We start from the raw sequence: 23,758 nt of genomic DNA on the forward strand, positions 1-23,758 counted from the left end.
CTCAGATGTACACTAAAATTTAAGAAGTATTGGCTTACCCTCTTGGCTTCTAATTGTACACTAACATGAAATGGGTACAGCAAAGCTGTTCTTTCCTAATTGTGGTTAGCTACTGAGATAAATGTTTACATTTTCCTCATGAAATGGAGAATTATATGGAATTACAGCACACGTGTTCTTTCATTTTTATTCTCTGTTCTAGATAAGCCCAATAGTTCTTTTTTTCCCTTTTAATCATCACTATTTTATGATTACTCATCATTAGCCTGGGGTTTGGGCTGAGTAATCTTTTTTTTATCATGACCTATTTTAGTAACTTTCACTTTTTAAAAACTAGATTTATGGTTCACAAAGAATTTCTACCAGGGAGTACCAAGGGGCGAGAGCTTGGAGTTCTTTCCCATTTCAAGCTGTGTGCAGGGCTGCTTCATCTTCAGCATCACAATTTCAGGACTATGCTGAGGCAGAGAAGATGTACGCTATCCCTAAAACACTCTTACACTGTTTTATACAGATGGGTCTTGGAGTGACATTCCCCAAAGTGTGCCCCTGGTATCCTAGGATTTTTAATCATTTAACAAAGAAAAGTTCCATGGTCAGAGTGACTGGGAAATACAATATGAAATTTAACAAATTTATTTATCTAAATAATTATGTTCTGAACCCCCCAGAGCAGGATATAATACACATATTTTCTGGAATTGTCACAAGGTGTTTTTATGTGTGCTGGTATTTATATATCTTTTTGTCTGTGTAGCTCTATTTAACATCACTTTTCTCTATTTTTTAAATATATATTTATTTTTTAGTTATAGACAGACACAATATTTTATTTTTGTGTGGTGCTGAGGATCAAACCCAGGGCCTCTCCCATGCTGGGCGAATGCTCTTCCTCTGGGCTACAACCCTACAACTTTTCTCTAGAATGTGAAAATCCACCTAAAATCAGTAATAATTCTTTCTCTTTTTTTGTGGCAGTGCTGGAGTTTAAACTGAGAGTCCTACACGTTCTAGGCAAATGCCCTGCCATTGAGCTATATCCTTGGTTTCTGCTAATAATTCTTATTTGAGGTCATATTGTGTTGGTTTTTCTGACTGGCACAGTTAACCTGAAAAAATTTATATCTAGACCATTATCCATGTATCATCATTCTTTGAGTCCTGTGATAATTTCAGTTGTATCTTAAAAGATATTTTACTCTTCTCTGGAAAACTAATGTTTCATCTGTGGCAATATCACAAAGTTCTCAAGTTAATGTACAAGAGAAACTATTTGCTAGTGTTAGTATCTTTATTGTGTTTGGCAGTTTTGTTTTGATTATTTCTAAGTATAACATTCCTATTCTTATCTCCACTCCTGTTTTACAGAGTTGAGATATGAGCAGTTTCCTTTCTGGAGTAATTGAAGTAAAAAATAATAAAAACAAAACAAATAGAAAGGAAGAAAGGAAGGAAGGAAAGAAGGAAGGGAGAGAGGGAGGAAGGGAGAAACTGCTATAAGAATCAAAGCTTCACATAGTCCTCAGCATCTAACGAGCATTCAGGTGATTGTCAACAGCACCACAAATTGCTTTAACCAAAGCAATACTGGCCAATAAGAAGTCAGAGGTGCCCCCAGGAACTCTCACATGTGCCTTCATTTTGCTCTTCCATGACATGATAGGCAACAAGAATCAATCTAGGATTGCCTGAATGCAAGGCACTAACCAACACAGGCCTTGAAATGAATGTGGACACAGTGATCCAGGAAGCACCACCAATGAGAATGAGGGCTCCAATTGACCTTTGTGACTGGATAGCCATAATGTTCAAGAGTCTACCAGAATCTAGAGTCAGAATACACTAGTTTTAAGCATAACTACTTGACTTTGGCAAAACAGGTATCTTGTATAAGCTCCAATGCCTCACACAGCTAAAAGGAATACTAATTGTGTATAGTCTAGGATGCTGGGAGATTAAATGAGATAGTCCATGTAGCACACACAAAAGAAAGTCTGACAGTCATCACTGCTTAATAATTTTATTTCATGGTTTACTTTATCAGATATATTGCCCTCCCCATTTTATAAAAGGCTGAAACTGGGATCCAAACAGTATCTTAAACCATGGCAAGGAAATGAGGCTACAATTTCTATACTTCACTTTTTGTTCTCCTTTGCTCACTCTATAGAAAGTCTTTATTAAACGTATTTATTTAGCAAGGTATTTATTTCCCACATTATCTATAACTACATGAATAGCTCCAAAAAGATTTAAAATAGTTTTCAAACACAAGGGCTAGTGAGACTTATTCTGGTCTGGGAAGGGTTCCAACTCTCTGGCCAACTCTCATTGGGGCCAATGGCTATCACTGGAGAGCTGGCAGGAGTGAGAGGTCACAGAGCAAAGCACAGTCTGTTTCATTTTAACAACAGCATCACTTTACTTGTAACTGACAATGCCCTTCTTTACATTAGCTATGACCCCAGATTTCTACCTTAACAAAAGGAAGTAACACCATCTAATTGTTCTGGATTCCTCTGCAACAATTCCTTCTTGAGTAAGGAACATTTTTTCTATGTTACTTTTTGTATATGATTCCTGGCCTTATTCCAGTATATTTATTCATTCCCTCAGAGAGAGAGAGAGAGAGAGAGAGAAAATGAGACAGAGTAAGTGGTTATATAGTCATAATCAACCCTTACCTTACTTCAACAAATGATACATCTAATTACTCAGAAATGCCACTGTACATGTGGATAAAGGCAGTGATAGGGTTTTACAAACCTGTTCCACTCAGAAACAACACTGAAAAGCCATATAGCATTGCCCAATTTCAGGACAACCATCTCTGTGGCCAAACCAACTGAAGCTAGCTAGAAAGTTATCAGCCACCTTAAACGCTTAGCTAGAGTCACAGTTGTCCTACCAATATGACTGCTGGAAAAACTGCTTAAGCCAAAAGAAGTATGAGAAAACAAACTTCAAAGGGAACTTCTAAAGAATATAGAGAAACCTGAATAATGGCAAGTGACATCAATTCTTTATATGAGACTCTGGGACTTCACTGCTGGCCAACAGAGAATAGCCCACTATAGCCTCAGTAATCCCTCTTACTGTTTACAGAGCATCCCAGAAAAAATTACAAAGCAACTTCCTGAGGACTCCCGAGGTTCCAGCAGCAACCTACACAATTAAAAGTCCTAGAGAAATTTTGTCTTTCTGGCCTGCTAAGATAAAAATATTCAATATTCTCTAAAGGATTTTATCAAAACCAAGAGTCTAAACTACAAAGGATTCAAATTACAATTAAAAAAATGAAAAGTTTATTACTTGATAAGATCACTCAAATTGATAAACCTTCAGTTATACTGACCAAAAATAGAAGAAAGAACACAGAAATTATATCAGGGGGAAAAAAGAATACTATCATTATTATAAAGTCTAAAATATGAATAAGGAAATACTACCTATAATTATCTGTCCATATAGCTGAAAACACTAACAAGAGACCAATTTCTTAAAAGAAACAAACTACAAAAAGAAATGAATAATTTAAATAATCTATTAAATGACACCTTTGATTAATTAGGATAGCTTAAAGTTACAGTAACAAAAACTATAAACCCAGACATCCAAGACATATAATAAATATCAAGAACAAGAGACATGAAAACACTAAAGCAAGGCCCATCATAATCAAATTATGTAAAATCAATGACAGAAAAATCTTAACAACAGTCAGGTGAAAACTGATCCATTATTACAAAGAAAGAAAGTAAGGATGACAGCAGATTTCTCATCAGAAACAATGTAAGTTAGAAGACAGTGGAGCAACATTTTAAAGTATCAAGGGCAGGGGGAGGAAGGAAAGAAAGAAATAGAAAAAAAATAGTAGACCTAGAATTCTTTATCTAGAAAAAGTATCTTCAAAATGAGAATAAAGAATCCTCACACCAATAAATTTTATGAAATTCATTACCAATAGACCTAAACTATAAAACATGCTAATGTCTTTAGCATTAGAAGTATGATAGCAGATGGCATTTTTTATGTACAAAAAGGAATAATGAACAGCAAAAATGTTAACTGCATAGGTAAATAGGTTTTTTCTTATTGTTTATTTTTCTTTAAAAGATAACTACTTACAGTAAACATAAAAACATTTTGTGGCTCTTATTTAATACAAATAGGAATAAAATGTATATAGCAAAAGCACAAAAGTCAGGAGAGAAAAACAGAAATACAATATTGTAAGGTTCTTGAATTATACATGGAACAGTATAATATCATTTGAAGGAAGGTTAAGGATTAAGGATATATGCCATCTACCTTAAAGCAACCACTAAAATAATAAAACAGAGCTATAGTGAAAGAGATGAAAAAGAAAACAAAAGTAATTCCATTCAAGTTTTTCAATTAAGACACAAGAAGTCAACAGAAAAAAAAGGATTATTGAAAATATGGGGTAGTTAAAAAAATAAAGCAAGCTGATACATTCAAACCTGACCATAACAAAGAATAAAAATAACTGTACTTGGCCTAATTACCTCAATTAAAGGGCAGAAATTTTCATATTGGCTAAGAAAAGGAAGACTCAAATATATGCTGCCTACAAATAAGACACTGTAAGTATAAAGACTTATTTTTATCTTTTTATAAAAATAAAAATTAAAAAGTTAGAAGATAGGCTTATACTAATCAGAAGAAAATTAAAGTTGTTTTCAGAAAATGGTATTAGCAGGGATGAAGAGGGTCATTCCATAATGAAAAATGAGTCATTTAACCATAAGAATCCTAAATATTTATGCTCCCATTAAAAAAGCTTTAAAATAAAAGATGCAATCCCCACACCAGAAGAAAATACTTACAAATCATATATGTAATAAAGAAGTTAAATACAGAATAAAGTATTCTTTAAACTCAAAAATAAAACAAAACAACCTAATATAAAATAGACAAAATACCTAAAACATTTACTAAAGAATATATACAGGTGGCAAATAAGCACATGAGGAGATGTGCTTATTGTCATTAGGGAAAGACAACTGAAATCACAATAATATACTACTGCACATTTATCCAAATGGTTGAATTTAAAAGATTGACCATACAAAGTATTGGCTAGGATTTGGAGAAACTAGAATTCTTATATACTGAGGTTGAGAAGGCAAAATAATGCAAACACTTTGGAAAACAAAAAACAATTTATCAAAAGACATACCATATCACACAGTCATTCCGCTATTAGGTATTTACCCAAGAGAAAAGGAAAAATGTGTGCATAGAAAATCTTGTACATGAACGAACGTAATATTTTAGTTATAGAAGCTCCAAACTAGAAACAATTTTAATGTCTAAAAATTCAATGGATAGTATACCAATACTGATGACATACATACTTGTAAGCAATAAAAATCAAAACCTGGTGATTCATGTAATATGTTGAGTGGTAATAAGCAAGTCATAAAAGAGTACATGAGTTCATTTATATAAAATTCTAGAAATTGTGAACTCATATATAGCACAGGGACATAAAGCGTACAGATCAGTACTTGCTAGGAATAACAATGGAGAAGTCATGGAAAGGCAGGATAGATTTCAAAGGAACTGGGAAATTTGAGGGAATAATGGGTATGTTCATTATCTTGATTGTCTAACATATATGTCCATATGTCAGAACATTTCAAAATGTATATATTAAATTAGTGCAGCTTATTGTAGGCCAATCATTCTTAAAATTGTTAAAACTTCAAGTAGGTATCCAAAAAAACAGGTGTGTGGTGAAACATGGGAATGCAAAAGAAAGCAAGGAAGTATGTGACCATGAAACGAATGCTTAGGTCTTAGAGAAGAGAGGCTGAAAGAAAAGGATAAATCAAACCCTTAAAGAAACAAAAGAACCATCCTAGTGCATCGAAGGAAAGAGAAGTTCCCTCTTCCTGCTTATTCTTCCATTACAATACTCAACTGGGCCTACCTTATCATATCCTGGTTGATATCAACATGATCAATTTTTCCATAAAGCCAAACTGGACCTAGTGCAATCAATGATGGACTGTCTGTATGCCAAGTTTATCCCTTGTATAACTGATTGTGTAATGGCTGAAACTGAAAAATTGGGGTAGAAGTATTGAGTACTTTAAGGATTGCAAAGGATCCATGGTTTGAACCATTACCATGCAAGCACAAATGAATCTATGAAGATGACTGCTTAGTACAAAAAGTAACTCAGATCAAGTGTTACATCATGGCCACAATTGACTGTGACCTTAAATGAAGACTCCAGAATATACCTGGAGTTCCTATCATGTACATTTCTAACCATAGATACAATATCGAGAGTATGCTAGATAATTATGGAACCCCTTGTTTCTGATTCTTACCAGATAAAGTTCCTCTACCTTCCTTCAACCAAATCTTTCTCAGTTGCCAGTTCAGTAAACATGCTATAGAATATAGAATAATTGATATAGCATGAATTATTTGCTCTATTATGAGCTGACTATGGTTAAATATAATCATTTCTTAATGTTTTTTGCAAATGATTTTTGTCCCATTTAAAAATTTGTTGATTTTTTTTACATGTCTAGCAATTAGAGAAATGCAAATCAAAACTACTCTAAGATTTCATTTCACTCCAGTCAGAATGGCACTTATTAAGACTACAAGCACCTTTGTCTAGTATGACAAACATCAACTCAAAGCGGATCAAAGATTTAAGCATTAGAACAGAGACCCTGTGCCTAATAGAAGAAAAAATAGGCCCAAATCTGCACCATGTCAGCCTAGGATCTGACTTCCTTAACAAGACTCCTGAAGCACAAGAATTAAAATCAAGAATCAATAAATGGGATGGATTCAAATTTAAAAGCTTCTTCTCAACAAAGGAAACAATTGATAATGTGAGGAGAGAGCCTACAGATTGGGAGAAAATCTTCATCACATGCACCTCCAATAAAGCATTAATCTCTAGGATATATAAAGAACTCAAAAAACTTAATACCAAAAAAAAAAAACCCAATCAATAAGTGAGCTAAGGAACTGAACAGACACTTCACAGAAGAAGAAATACAATCTATCTATATATATATATAGATATATATCTATATATCTATATATATATCTATATATATATCTATCTATCTATATATATATATATCTATATATATCTATCTATCTATCTATCTATCTATCTATATATATATATATATATAGTAGTGTTCAATATCTCTGGCAATTATAGAAATGCAAATCAAAACTATTCTTAAGATTTCATCTCATTCCCATCAGAATGGCAGTCATCAAGAATACAGGCAACAATAAATGTTGGTGAGGATGTGGTGAAAAAGATACACTCATACATTGCTGGTGGGACTGCAAATTGGTGCAACCACTATGGAAAGCAGTATGGAGATTCCTCAGAAAGTTGGGAATGGAACCACCATTTGACCCAGCTATCCAACTCCTTGGTTTATAACCAAAGGACTTGAAATCAGCATACTACAGTGATGCATCCACATCAATGTTTATAGCAGCTCAACTCACAATAGCTAGACTATGCAACCAACCTAGGTGTCCCTCAGTAGATGAATGGATGAAGAAAATGTTGTATATATATACTCATATTACTCATCTTTAAAGAGGAGGAAAATTATGGCATTTGCCAGTAAATGGTTGGAGTTAGAGAATATCATGCTAAGCGAAATAAGTCAATCCCACAAAACCAAAGGCTGAATGTTTTCTCTAATATGCAGATGCTGATTCACAATAAGGTGGGGGGCACTAGGGAAGAATAGTGTTACTTTAGATTAGGTAGAGGGAAGTGATAGGAGGGAAGGGGAGGGGTTGTGGAGACAGGAAAGATAGTAGAATGAAACAGACATTATTACTGTATGTATATATGTGACTACACGACCAATATGATTCTGAAACATGTAAATTCAGAAAAATGAGAAAATGAGAAATTATATCCCATCTATGTATGATATATCCAAGTGCATAAATGCATAAATGCATTCTACTGTCATGTATAACTAACTAATTAAAACAAATAAAAAAATAAAATAAAAAGAATACAAGCAACAATGAGTGTTGGCAAGGATGTGGGGAAAAAGGCACACTCTTATATTGCTAGTGGGACTGCAAATTGGTGCAACCAATCTGTAAAGCAGTATGGAGATTCCTTAGAAAACTTTAAATGGAACCATCATTTGACCTAGCTATCCTACTCCTCAGATTATACCTGAAGGATTTAAAATCAGCATACTACAGTGGTGTAGCCATGTCAATGTTTACAGCAGCTCAATTCACGATAGCTCAACTATGGAATCAACCTAGGTGTCCTTCAATCCATTCTCAATGGATAAAGAAACTGTGGTATATATACACAATGGAATATTGGAATATTACTCAGCATTAAAAGATAATAAAACCATGGCATTGCAGATAAATGGATGTAGTTGGAGAATATCATGCTACAACCAGAGAAATAAAAAATTGTGCTACATTTGTGTACTATGAATCAAAATGCATTCTTCTGTCATGTATAACAAATTAGAACAAATAAATAAATGTGTTGCATTTTTAAAATAAATCAGATGCTCCAATCAGGGGGAAAAAAACCTTCAACTAATAAACAATTAAAACAAAACCTGGCAATGACCAAAATATGACAGCAGCTACCTTTTGCTGGGCATTTGCTATGATCCAGGTGCTATATACTAAATGCTTTCCATGTGTTACATCATTTAAATTTTTTAAAAATATATGGCAGGTTCTGTTATGGTTCCATTTAAAGAAAGAGACTTAAATAGAGATAGATTAAATAATTTGCTTAAAGCCACGTAATTAGAAAGGGATGGAGCTGGGATTTGATTCTACAAAGAATTTGGCAATACACCACAAGGGAGCTAAAACTCGGAGGCAGCCACATGGAGTTGGGGGTCCGTCCTAGATCTAACTTCAGAATCCAAACTCCTAATTGCTTTATTGTATTGCATTCTTGTTGGAAACATCCTCCCAGGCATATAGTCAACCCAGACTGACCACATCTGTGCAAATGAAATGTGTATTTTCTGGCCTCCATATTCATCCTAGATGAGACCCACACTTATCCCTCCTCTGTTTACCTGCAACCACCACATGTTGCATGAATGAGTAAAGTAAAGTAATTCAAGGTCACTACAAAATCTCTTCATGCTAAAAAAATGCAGGGAGAGGTTGGGGATGTAGCTCAGTGGTAGAATGCATGCCTAGCATGCACAAAGCCCCTGGTTGGATCTGTGGCACAAAAGGAAAGAAAGGAGGAAGGGAGGGAGGGAAAAGGAAAGGAGTGGGGGAGATTCAAGCTCAGAAGAACATTAAGAAACTTGCCGAAAGCCCCAACAGTGAGTAATGGTGAGATTGAAGTCAAACTCAGGTTGTCTAATTCCAGAGCTAAATAAGTTCAATTTCTCTCCTAAAATGATGTTCGAAATCTGACTGCCAAAAAATTGCACCCTTTAAGACAACCACAAGAGGCTCAGAAGTGTTGAAGGGTTGCAGATGAGCTGAGAAAAGCTTACAAAGGAATGTGGGTGTCCTGTTCCAGGGACACACAATGAATGCTGGGTTGGCCTTGTCTCTGAAGACAATGCATTCCAAGCTCCCAGTCCTATTGAAGAGTAGAGGGGCTCTGCTATTCAGCTGTCCAGCACCCCTGCTATCTCAAGGTTAACGAATTATTTTCCTTTATAATTCACCAGAGACTGATAACTATTATTTCTCTAACACATACTGACAAGTACTCTGGTTAAATATAGGTTGCTAGGAATTAGGGTGAATTTTTTTTTTTTAGCTTGACTTTATCAAGGGAAAATAGACTCTTTTTGGGATTCTAGAAGTGATTTCCATTACCTTAGGCAAATTATATCTAGACTGAGGGGAAAAAAAAGAGGGAGGGAGAAGGGAAGGAAAGAAAGAAAGGAAGAAAGGAAAGAAAGGTTTCTGTTTTCCCAGATAAAGACCTCAATGCTGGTTGTCCTTGTCTCCTGGTTAGGAAGAGTGAGTGAGTGGAGGGTTCAGAGATGAGTTCTATGCAAGGAAGAAAACAAATAAAGATAAGGAGTGAGAGAGAGATGAAGGAGAGATCAGCATACACAAATAAAAATGTGATAAAAACAGTCATAAAGTTTCAGAAACCACATAGGTAGAAATGTTCTCCCATCTCCATTATTCCCTTCTATAGCTACAGAAGCTTAGCTGGCCTGTGGCACTCAGCTAAGGACCACACTTATCTGTCTACCTGTAGCTAGATGTGGTCATGTAGACTAAGTTCTGGGCACGCCATGAACACACTAGCAATATACACAGCATTCACTACTCCCTTCTAGGAAGGGAATATGGCCTCCCTATCCCTTTCTTCTCTTCTGGTAGCTAAAGCACAGACTGGACAGAGGAAGAACTGCCTTGTGCTAAGGGTAGGAGAGCAGTAAGAGAGAGCCTGCATCCCATCACTGTCAAACCAGCAAGTCAGTCCTACATGGCCTATTCAGACTTTGATGTTAGGAAGAAATAAACTATCTTGTGGGAGCCACTGCATTTCAATGTCTGTTGGTTACAGCAGCATAATTAAATTCCCAACTGATAGATCAGATTCTATAAGATTGATAATTAGGTTAACAATATTGAATTAGATGGATGGAACATGGAATTTTATTTCATTGCATCAAATTCTTTTGACACACCTTTCCCCATCCAACTTACGGTATAAGTTTAAGAAGAAATCATGATTTATTGTCATAGATTTCATATTTAGAAAAAGGTCTTCACATTGTGGAGCCAGTTTCATTTTCCCTTGCAGTTTCTTTTTGAAAGTTTGAAATATTTCACTTTAAATATAGATTGTTTGTGGGGATGACTTTCTGATGAAAAGCACAAAGTTCTTCCATTCCCTTAATCCCACTGCAAAACCATGTGGCCCCAGTGCTTCATGTCAGACCTGTTGGCTCCTTCCTTTGCAAATGCCCCAGTTGTTATACTAAAATCACACTGGATCATATTAGTTCTCCCCTCCCAATTTCCTTTTCTTAAAGCGTGGAGCCTCCTCATATCACAATGAAGTATTGTAAAAATATAGGGTAACAAATGTTTTCTGCTGGGCTTTGTAAACTGGAATGAGAGAAGGATTGTGCATTTACACCCAATTTACTTCAGACCCTATTACCTATAGAGTAACTTGTGAGTTCTCAGATTAATGCAAATAATGGAAACCATGCCAAAGTAAATGAACAGTTTTTGATTCTTTTCAAATATTAAATACTGATATTTTTCTCAACAAAATATAAAAGATGTATAGCAGTCAGGTTCACTTTCATGCAAAATGTGGGTATGCACTCCCTGCTACCACTTTGGAAAGGCTGAATATATGTGTTTGATATATGCCTTTCTACTCCTGGGTATACACACAAGAGAAGTGTGTAAATGTTCATTAAAACACAACTAATAGAACATCAGAGCCACACTACTAAAAATATTCTCCAAAGAGAAATAGTCCAAATTATCTATTGACCAAAAGAATAAAAATCAACATGGCATACTTGGAGCAACCAGATACTCCAGAATAATGAGAATAAATTGACTACAAGTACACACAAACATATGGATAAATTTAATGAACATGTTGTGCAAAATAATCAGAAAAAAGACTGTATAACATATGATTCCACTAACAAAGTTCAAACAAGGCAAAATTAATTTACAGTGTTAGAAATCTTAATAGTGATACCTTTGAGGGAAATGAAGATTGGAAGGGGCAGACTTCTGAAGTGCTCAAGACATTCTAGTTATTGATCTGGGTGCTGGATTTTTTAGTTATATGTGTTCTCTTTTTGAAATTTGGCCATCTGAAATAATAATAACTTCTATACATGCTACAGGTCAATTTAAAAAAACTTTAAAGGAATACATATAATTGTTAAAATACTAAAATCAAAGAAAAATATAAAAAAGATTATTGCTACTATCATCTAAAACATAGACACTGAAAAATACTATAGGCACTACTTTAAAATGGATGTCAGAATTAAAAAAAACACTATGAAGAATAGGCAAAAATGGAAAAGCAAAAGTGTTTATGAAAATTTGCTAACAACATTTGGGTTGCATGCTAACAATAAAAAACTTCACCATTTGTTGAAGAGGCTATCTTTTCTCTGATGTATGTTTTTGGTACCTTTGTCTAGTATGAGATAACTATATTTATGTGGGTTTGATTCTGTGTCTTCTATTCTGTACCATTGGTCTACTTATCTGTTTTGGTGCCAACACCATGCTGTTTCTGTTACTATAGCTTCGTAGTATAGTTTAAGGTCTGATATTGTCTATTCCTCTTCACTTTTCTTGCTAGCAGAATTGCTTTGGCTATTCTGGATCTTTAATTTTTCTAAATGAATATCATGATTGCTTTTTTTTATTTCTATAAGGAATGATGTTGGGATTTTAATTGAAATCACATTGAATCTGTATAGCGCTTTGGGTAGTATGGCCATTTTGACAATATTTATGTTGAGTACCCAAGAGCATGGGAGATCTTTCCATTTTCTAAGGTCTTCTTCAATTTCTTTCTTTAGTGGTCTGGTTTTCCCAAAGGACTTAAAAATCTGCATACTATAGTAATGCAGCCATATCAATGTTCATAGCAACTCAATTTATAATAGCTAAACTGTGGAAGCAACCTAGATGCCCTTTAATAAAAGAATGGATAAAGAAACTGTGGTCTATATACACAGTGGAATATTACTCAGCATTAAAAGAAAATAAAATCATGGCATTTGCAGATAAATGGATGGAGTTGGAGAATATCATGCTAAGTGAAGTAAGCCAATCCCCCCAAACCAAAGGCTGAATGTTTTCTCTGATAAGTAGATGCTGATACAAAACGGGGAAGGGGGAGGCATGAGAAAAATGGAGGAACTTTGATTGGGCAAAGGGGCGGGAGGGTGGGGAGAGTGCAGTTGTCAGCAAAGATGGTGGAATGAGATGGACATCATTGTCCTATGTACATATAAGACTGCACATAGGGTGCAATGCTACATCATGTACAACCAGAGAAATGAAAAGTTGTGCTGAAATTGTGTATAATAAATCAAAATGCATTTTACTGTCATATATACCAAATTAAGATGGATAGATAGATAGATAGATAAATAAATAAATAAATAAATAAATAAAATCTTAAAATACTTTAAAACCACCAACTGGTTTGCTTACAGGTAGCATTTTCTCTAAAACCTCACCATTTAAATTATTTAGAATCCCTTTTTTCTTTTTTTTTTTTATTTTAAACTTTGTAATGGCACTCATAGAAAGAGTATGTCAATACTTTTTTCCCCTCTAGATCACATATCACAGACTAGAACACTGGTTTATAAAGGCCTAGAACACTAAATTCAAGAAGCTCCTTTTGTAAAGGGATGGAGGTAGCTAAGTTCACAGAAGCCCAGGTTAATTTTTCAATTTGATAGCTACCTGCACCAGAGGTTGTACAAATAGGACAAAAAAGCTGATATTGTTGTTGCCGCTTCAGTCAGAAACAAATATCAGCTGACACCACGACTGTGGACAGAAAGGAGTGAGGAAAGTCTCAGGGAAAAGGCCATGCTCTGAATTAGAAATGACTTCTCCCCAGGATTGCAGTGAATACCATTCACAGTCATTCTCATCCCCCATGCCACCCCAACATTGGTTCTGATTTCAGGTTAGTTTGAGGAATTTGTCAGGAGGTGAGATTTCAGAGAGATGGCAAACTCCTATTTCAAGACAGTCAAAACTCTTAATAATATCCTCTTTTATTCTGCCACTAGGAAGCTCAGCAGGATTGTGCAGTCCATTCAGTAAATGACAGAGGGCAACGGGGCAGCTTCCAGACCCACTGCTTCAAACATTTATCTGCCATTTGTGGAAATAGTAGTAGGTCCTTTGTTAGGCATAACTTAAAAACCAAAAACTAGGAAGAAAGGATTGGTAGATATGAAAACATGAATAAACAAATGGCCAATACACACAGAAACTTACATGTTTTCATGTTTACAATGAAAGATATATTCTTTAATATATAAACTGATTGATCAAATGTCTCACGAGACAAAAGGGGCAAAAGGAAGGAATAGGCATTTCATACACAAACAAGTATAAACGGACTATACACCTGTAAATCTTTCTTCATTTACAAAATACATACACACACACAAGAATGAGGGGATCGTCCCTCCTTTGCACGTCATGTGTAGGAGCTTCCAAATCAAAGACTTAAAAAAATTACCTAAAGTCAATGTTGGCAAAAGTGTTTAGAAATATATACAAAGGCTATAAAATGTGTGATCTCTAGCAGAAAGACTGGAGACAAACTCAGCATATAACAGAGAATAGTTAAATAAATCATCATACCACAGATAAAGTGAAATGCTCCATGGCTATTAAAAATGATGAGGTAAATCTGTGCTCACTAACAAAGCACTGTTTCACCACTTTCGCACAAAATTATATATACCTAGAAATAAAGGGAGGAAGGATGAAGAAAAGAAGGGAGAAAGGGAAGAGGGAAGAAGAAAATAAATTTCAGCTATTAAAATGTTAACAACAACTGTCTCCATGAGGTGGTGGGGGTGTCTTCATTGCCTATATACTTCTGAATGATTGATGTTATGATAATAGAAATACTTTATTTTTACAACTACTAAAAAGGATATATTCACTTTGAAAAAACAAAAGCATAACCAAAAATAACAAAGCTAAGTAATTGAAAAAATTTGAGACGTACTTGGAGTTCATCTTTATGATATCATATTTAACTCTGGTTAAAAACCTGAAACCATCTTCTTTTCCTTCCTCTGCCTTTTCCCCCAAGACAATCTGTGTCCATCTTCTATTAATTTGACTTTCACTCAATACGTATTTTGTATGTTTCCTTTTTTTTTTTTTTTTTTGGTATTTCTCTGTCCTTCCCCTCTTTCTCAATCATTTTTCTCCACTAGATTCTGGGCCAAAATTCCTTAATGTGGCTTTCCAATTTGCTAGTGCAAATTTGCAGTTGCAGCCTTACCTCCCTATTCTGAACTCCCGATAATTGCTTGCTCCACTCTGTACGTTCATGGCATGTGTTTATATTTCTACACCATCCATCGAATTGTCTTCTAAGAAGCTCATGCCTGATCTACCCAATTATGGAAATGCTACTTATTTTTGAAGATTCACATTCAATTGAGTATCCCCTGTGAAGCCCTTGCATAATCTCTAATCTGGAAAACCAAAACAGAACCAAAATGATTGGCTTTCTTGGTTAATATTGCATTCTTCTACGCATGCCTTTGTCTTCTATACAATATAGAGCTTTTCTACATGTAGACAACTTTTTTAAACATCTTTTTAATCCCCCAAGATGCCTAGTTCATGGATTTTCTCAATTTAGGTGCTTATAAAAGCTAAACACACACACACACACACACACACACACAAACACACATACATAGACACCCCTCCCCTGCTACCTGCCAGGCTCTGTGCAAGGTAAGTCTATTTTTGTCTGTTCTCAGAATATGATGCTAGACACACTCACTTCCCTTTTCTATGTGTTTAAAACTGAGACTGGGAGATCATGCACTAATGGCAGATCTGAGATTACAGTGAGATTACAGGCCTGGAGTGCTGTCTTGAGTCCAGGGCCATCCTTCCCTTGGCTGACCTATGCTTCTACAAAAACATATATGGAGCTAGACTGATCTGAACATGCAGAAAGTGCTGGCTCAAAAAAAAAAAATCCAGTTTCTTGACTGAGAAGGTGGTTATTGTATTCTCAGGTCATAAATGTTTCAGCTTGCTTTAAGTCAGCTAAATTATCATCTATCCTTTGGGTCTCTTTTCTGTCCCTCTCAGTCCCCACTGCCCCTTGCCAAGAATGTTTGGGGATCAGTCTGGAGATAACATTCTCTTCACAGATTTAAAAATCTTTGTCTGAGAGCTCACTTTTCCTAAAATAAAACTCCCTTTATCCTCTAAAGTTCTGATGAAATTGTTGGTATTCATACCAGAAAGATGCCTTGTCCATTCTACTGCCAATCATTCCACTTCCATCTCATCAACTTTCTATGCCTTTCTTCTTCATTCTGTATCTTCATAATTTCACATTTAGATCTTCTGCAGCATGATGAGAGGGAAAAGGACTCCACTAAACAAGTCATTCACCATCAGCGGTGCTTTTAGCTATCTAAGATTCTAGCTACCTTCATCAAAGTCAAAAACTTTTGGAACTGCCCAAATCACGAAATAGCCAAGTCCCTGATCCTTATCTTAAAGACAACATCAACAATACTACCAATACTCAAGGGTATTAGTTTCCTACAGCTGCCAAAACAACTTACCATTTGGTGGTTTAAAATAACAGAAATCTATCCTCTCACAGTTCTGGAGGCCAGAAGTCCAAAAGCAAGGTCTCAGCAGATTTGGTTCCTTCTAGAGTCTCTGAAGGAGAAACCATGGCCATCTCCTAGTTTCCAATGATGGTCAGCAATACTTGACATTCTTTGATTGTAGGTACATCACTCCAATCTCTGTCTCCATCTTCACATGAAATTCTCCCTTATGTCTCTATTTGTCTTCTCTTTTTCTGCCCCATAAGTACACCCATTAATGTGTTTAGGGTTCACCTTAATCCAGGATGATCTCACCTTAATATATCTTAATTATATCTGTAAAGACCCTTATTTCAAATAAGGTCACATGCTGAGATTTCAAGTGGACATATCTTTTTGGGCCACTGTTCAACTCATCTGCCAACACTGATTAAAGGTTTATTTTGTGCTAGGCATTATTACAAATAATGTCTACTAAGTCATTTTATGCTTACAACAACTGAAAAGAGTCATCACTCTTTAGACAGAGAAAGGTCTAGCAATTTTTCTAAGAGTTCATGGGTAGGAAAAGACAGCTTATATTCCAATCCAGATAATCTGATTTAGGAGCTCACTTTTTCCATCAGGGTCAACTATCTCACATACATTTATAGGAATCTAAGCGTCCCAATTAAAAGCTAGTGCCATTCCTAAAGTCACATTGTTAATCTATACTGGACAATGGTGGAAAATATAAAACCCATCTGCCATCACAGCTTCCAACCACCTATGTCAGGCATCACTAATTGATCACAGAGTTCTTTCCTGTGGAGCCTAAGAAAATAATTATAATTGTTCCAAATATGCATTAGCAGTCAGTTCGAAGGTGACACTCAGGATAAAACCTTCTTGTCATCCTGGCTTTAGAATTTTCTTTATAAAACAAAATGGAGGGAGCAGAAGGATGAGGCTTGGCTTTTTTCATCTCCTGTGAGAAGGTCAGCCCCTGCCCCATCTTTTGGCCTGCCTTTCTCTAGGACATGTATCTGCCTTCCAAGTCAGACAGACAGAGCAAGACTGGATCACATCAAACAGCATGGGGAGGCAGACAGAAGTCCAGGCTCAAAATCCAGACCCCAACAGACTTTGTTTGAAATTCAGAGACCGCCAAGGCTGCTGGCACATTCTTGGAAAAGCATGGGCCTTAGGAAGAAACCTTGCTTTGATGGTTGACAAAAAGACTAGGTAAATTTTTTTTTTTTTTAAGCCAGTGACAAGGACTGGTGGTGGGACTGGAACACACCTAATAACAGGGCAGTGGGAGGTACTGGCCTCTAGCAGCCACCTCTGTGGCTTCCCAGAGTCCAGGCTTCATTCTCAGCATTCTCCGTGATCCACTGCTCCTCCATAAACTTGCCTATAGATAATAGTATTTTCTACCTCTTTTGTTGTTATTGTTGTAGATGTGGTGCTAAGGATCGAACCCTGTGCCTCACATGTTCTAGGCAAGCACTCTACCACTGAGCCACAACTCCAGCCCTTACCTCTCTTTATAAGCAACTTTTAAATTTAAATACACACACACACACACACACACAAATTAGATAGAACAAACTGGAAAAAGACACACAATGCATTCCAAGCAGATAACAAAATCTTTCTGGGTTGTGTTCACAGCGTCCAAACGTGAGGATCACCAGGGCTGTATTTAGATTGGGTCATGCTTTTACTATTTGAGGCATGTCAATAACTGGACTCCAGAGCTTTGGTTTTAGATACTTGTTCCTCATCTTTCCCATCTAGAGGTATAAAAATAAGTTTCCCTGTGTATATATATTTTTCATTTTCCTACCCACCTAATTCTAAAATAATCCAGATAAACCATCTGCTTTCACTAAAGTAGACCACAACAAAACTGAATAATAAAATAATAAGAGCCCACTAGATCACACCACTGCATTGTCACATCAATGTTGACTGTGGGAATCTGTCCTTAAGAGAAGACATGACAGAAGAAAGAGCCCAGGGTCTCGGGCTCTTTGCAGAGAACATTCCCTTTAATGGCAGCCCACTTCAGGATTAACATTGTTATTACTAGAGGAATGTTTAGTCTTCACATAAGAATAAGTGATGGTAATTACACCATGTGAGAAGATCACTTACTGAGAATTGCTTTTTCTATTTTACTCATACCAAAGACATAGATTCTCATATGTAATACAACTCCCTTAATTTATGGGTGAGAAAAGTATGATGCAGAAAGATCATCTGAGCTTCTAAATGTCACACTAGCACTCAGTAACAGAACACAGTCTCCCAGGTCTTTCACACTTCACAACTTCGGTGGAGCCCCCAACCTGATCACCAGGTTGTTCACAGAGAAACAAAAAATCCTAACAACGACAAAAACATTGATTCCTTCCTGTTTTTGACTGAAGTCACCCAAGAAGACAAGGAATCACTCTGCATGGACACATGACTGAAATCTCAATATTTAATACATTTCATTCAATTAGTAATAAATTGGTGATAGTAAGAAATATATATCAAAACCACTCAGTAAGAATATGTCCTGAATTTTTCTCCAAAGTCCAGCCCCTCTCCCCAAATGACTGGCATATTCATTAACCCTTGATAGGATTTCAAACCTAGCACAGTGATATTTGGACCAGATTATTCTTTGTTGTGGGGGACTGTTCAGTGTACTGTACGATATTTAGGAGCATCCACAGCTTCTTCCCACTAAATACTAGTAGCATCTCTCCTACTCCTCCTCATCCTTCTGTCTAAGTATAATAGTCAATAATGTTTCTAGTTTGTTCTCCAGGTACACAACTAACCCTGCTTGTGAACCACTAATCTATGGTGACATATCCACCTCCAGGTCATTCCTGGGACACAAAAGCTTGATGAATCAACCAGTTGCTGCTTCTAAGATGCAAAGAGAAAATAATCAGAAAATATAAATGTGAATTGAATTAGATATGCTCTAATCTTATATCTGCTTATATCAACATCATGACCCTTAAAAACATTATGCTAAGTGAAATAAGCCAGTCACTAAAGGTCAAATATTACATAATCCCACATCTATGAGGTACTTAGAGTAGTCAGATTCATGGAAAGAAAATAGAACAGTGGTTGCCAGAAGCCCAGGAGGAGGAATAGGGAGATATTGTGTAATGGATACAGAGTTTCAGTTTGGGAAGATGAAAAGAGTTTAAGATATGGGTGGTTGGTGATGGTAACACAGCAATGTGGATACGCTTATGTGTTAGTCACTTTCTGTCACTACTATGAAAAAACTGAGAAAATCAACTTAAAAAAAGATTTTTTTTTTTGGCTCATGGCTTTTGAGGTCCCAGTCCAAGGCCCATTGCTTGGGACTTATGGTGAGGCAGCATAGCATGGTAGGAGCATGTGGTAGGGCAAAATTGCTCACTTCATGGCAGAAGGCAAAAGAAAGAGGGGGGAGGGGGCCAATGTTCCCCAATTGTCTTCAGAGGCATGGATTCGTCCAATGACTTAGCAGATCCTACCTCTTAAAGGTCCCATGATTTCCCAATAATGCCACGATGGGGACAAAGCCTTCAAACACACAAGTCTTTGGGAAACATTCCACCACAGCAACTTCATGTCACTGAAGTAAATACTTAAAAATTCTTAAATTGGTGAATTTTATGCTCTGTGAATTTAACCACATTTTTAAACAAACCATTATGAGGCTTAGTCCACAAAAAGCACCAAGCACCTTTAAGAGTTATGCTTTAAAACTCCCCTATTCTTGCACCTTGGGTACTGTTGTCGTTTCGGCTGTTGCTTTTGGTTTTTTCGATTGTTTCATTTTGATAATAAAGTCCTCAGCTAAGGACTGCAAAGATAAGCAACTCCTCTTCTCCTCTTTTGGCTGAGAATGCCAGAAGCAGCGGCAGCAGCCCCAGGGCTCTAGAGCCTGCTGCAGAGCCATGCATGCCTACTCCTGAGGCCCCTGATTTAAGAGCCTTCTTGTGTGAAACACGTCGAGACCAGATCCCCCAAGGACCTGGCCTGTGGGCCACGTCAGCCCAGAGACCTTCCGATTGCCAGGATGCTCTTGACAAAAGACGGTCTGGCACTGAGCAGTGAGGCCATTATTTTCATTTAAACCATACATGTCATGTCCTGTTTGTGAGAAACACGTTAAACAACTCAGAAACACATTCACAATGGGCTCTGAAGTGGGATTCGCATTCCTATGGGCTGGCGTACTGTAAACTGTCAGGGGAGGCTGATGGGGAGGGTGGGATGGCTCATCCTCCCCACATCTCCTCCGACAATGGGGGCCTTCTTGTCCCTGCTTAAGTCTTACAGTTTTCATGTACCTAAAAGCATGATTCCCAAAAAATGATTAGCCCACATGAACCATGGAAGCCCAGTGGTTTGAATTCCTTTAAGATTCTCTCTTTTCAATTTTTATCTTTATTAAAAAAAGAAGCTAAGGACATCCTCAAGAGGAAGACAAATGCCACCCTATTTCCACCTACACTGCAACATATAGTCCACCCATAGTCACTAAAGGCATCTTTGAGACATAAACCTTCCTAATAAAATCTGTAATCATGAGCCATCTCATCATAAGAGCATTTTGAATAGAAAATGTACTTGTCTATAACATACTAGGTGAGAGACTCCTCATTCCTTGATGAAAGAAATGACAAATAAACATGGAGAAAATCATCCAACTGTAATTTGAACTTACCATTCTGCTCACTTGCCGTAAATACAGTATTTATATGCAAACTTCCAAAAATGTACATTCTAATATATTAAAATTAGAACCCAAATCTAGGCTGTTGGCCAAGTGAAATAATAAACAGCATGATAACTATGTCTGCCTCTGCGCCATGACATTTCTTCTGGATGGAAATATTTATCATTTAAACTATACATATCACTTCCCATGGATATTTTTTTAAAAACTATTTCCTCCAAACACTTTAAGGCAGATTAACTATAAGGAAAACCAGAATTGAATAGAATAACAATATTATAGAACTCATGAAAATATTTATAAACATATGGTTTATGAAGACAAAGGTGGACCTAGGATATTTCCTAAAAGTCAAAATAATACTTGCTAGGATTTGTTGGAAATGCAAAAGCAAATGCTAGAATGCCTTATTTCCCTTTCTCTGGAACTAATGGTTTTCTTCTCAAAGTATATGAAAGTTCTGTAGTAATTTAAATTTACTTTGGCTATATAAAAAGGTATTCCTGGCCTTTTAATACAACTGGTGAATGATAACACACTGGGGTATCACCCCTCAGTCTATAACATCCTCTTATTTCCTCTCTGGCCTCTCTTCCAAAGGAGAGATGGACATCACACCTCTGAGGAAGGTGAAGGCCAGGCTCTTCTTGGCTCTACTAAAAAGAATATTATCTCTGTTCTTATTAAAAACACAAGGCAATGTCTGCCACAGGCATATCTAAAACTGAGCTTGGGCCTATGGTTGGTTTAGATAGCCTCATTTTATGTCTTTGGACATGGGCTTGGCAGCAGGCTCTGTGGCAACTTTGTTTTGTTTTCCATATTAATAGCCTAACTGTAGCACTAGAAGAGGAAGAGCAGTTTTCTGTTTGGGGGGATAAAGTCATTTTAGAAAGAATGATGGTGGTTTATGATACTGCAAATGTAATAAATGCCAATGAACTGCATACTTAAAAATGGTTAATATGACTATTTTTGTGTTATAGATATTTTGCCACAATTACAAAAATGATACAGGATGAGGTGGGGGAGAGCAGAGAACAAAGAGGCCTGTAACTTCATTAAGTTCAGGACTTCTGCTTCAGTGTCATTTATCCAAGAGGTCTTTTCTGGCCTCATTAACTAACATAGCACCTTCTCTGATGCTCTACCAACAAAGAAGAAAAATAAAACTAACAAATAACTTATAAGAGAACAGGTGAGCTAGGGGCGTACCTACTTTGCTATTTCACTTCCGTCACATTTGAGAAAGGGTTGAAGAGGATGGCTAGGATTGTGTTGTCCCTCTCACTGGGAGAGAAAGCAGGCAGGATAGAGAAAGTGTATGTGGCAAGATGAGCCTTTTGGAGAAAGGTGCTTCCCTGACCAGGAAACATTGTGCTATGAAAGATCACCAAGGGTGGACTCTCCTCTCTGAAGTGGTCAGGCAATCTCCCCCTATCCATGTGTTCCACAGAATGAAGAGACAACCGACCAATGCAGCTCCAAAAATTCTCAACCTCTCCTTCCCCTGCTCCCCAAATAGTTCATAACTTCAAAAAACAGAACTATGTTCCCATATTTTGGCATCTACCTTAATAATTTACAGAAGAAGCAGCCCCCCCTTTTTTTTTGCTGAAACTAACTTATATGCAGTGCATACAGACACACATAAGATAACTAAACTTCTGCTTTAAAAAGGAAACATACACTACTTAGAGCCAAAGAAATGTAAAGATGGTAAAGTTTTATTCATATGAACTAATAAGAGTTGGTTTCTATTAAACACAGAGTTCTCAGCTTTATTTTCTCATAATGTCATTCTTACTCTGGGCTATAACCCAGTTTATATATTACACGACTTTTGTACATGTAAAAAAGAATTTAAACTTACAATGCTGGCAGGAGAAATGGATTTGTAAACGCTAAAATATAAGCTCTTATTCAACATACTTAAATGTAACATACTTAAAACACTACTGATAATAAGCTGCCATAAGGCAAATGTGTGATCTGATCAACTCTTTGAGCAAAAATATTAAAAGGAGGCTCCAATACCGTAACAAAAGCACACTGCTGCTCCTAGTGACCCAGGAGATGGGTGCTGCAACCCTGCAGACAGCATTCAAGCACAAGCGGTGAGTCCCATCTTAATGTACTGATTTTCAAAGAACGAACGAACTCTTTGATTTAAAACATAAGTCTCCCGATTGTGGCACAAACAAAAATACTCTGGTACAACTAGGCTGATTGGACTGAAACTTCAATTCCTGGGTAAACCTCTCTCACTACTCCCCTGCTGAGGTCTCAAAACTGCCAGACTTTCCAGAAGGACTCTTTCTTCTGTCCCTGCCCAGCCCAAGCTCCTCTCCTCACTGCAACCCTGGAGCTGCAAAGAACTGGCCTGCTGTCTGGCAGCCCCGTGGCATCCTCAGTGTCTCCCCAGTTGGACGGGCCATTCTATCAGCTGGGCATGGCCAGGCACTTCCAGCAAGCCCTCAAGTGCTAGCTACTCTTCCACAGCCGAGGCTTTCATGCTCCCTTCTTGTAGCTGCCCCTAGCCCAGATGGTGAGGCTTATAGCTCTTTGGAGACATGCTTCCTGGGTGGCTGAAGGGAGGCCGTGGGGCTTTTCAGCTGTGGTGCATGGTGCTTCGCTCCATGGAGAAAGTCTGCCTACAAAA

The 23,758-nt window shown here is 36.8% G+C and overlaps 1 protein-coding gene and 1 pseudogene across 16 annotated transcripts in view; one reads left to right on the top strand and one right to left on the bottom strand.

Annotated features, from left to right (window-relative positions):
- Positions 1-23,758, bottom strand: part of Erc2 (ELKS/RAB6-interacting/CAST family member 2) — an 882,113-nt gene that overhangs the window by 287,121 nt on the left and 571,234 nt on the right. The gene's annotated exons all lie outside the window — the stretch shown is intronic.
- Positions 5,770-6,358, top strand: LOC124098198 (rRNA-processing protein FCF1 homolog; annotated as a pseudogene).

This window comes from Marmota monax, unplaced genomic scaffold, assembly GCF_021218885.2.
Source record: "Marmota monax isolate L192 unplaced genomic scaffold, Marmota_monax_Labrador192_F-V1.1 WCK01_AAM20220418_F8-fsc00042, whole genome shotgun sequence".
In the NCBI taxonomy this organism is placed as follows: Eukaryota; Metazoa; Chordata; class Mammalia; order Rodentia; family Sciuridae; genus Marmota; species Marmota monax.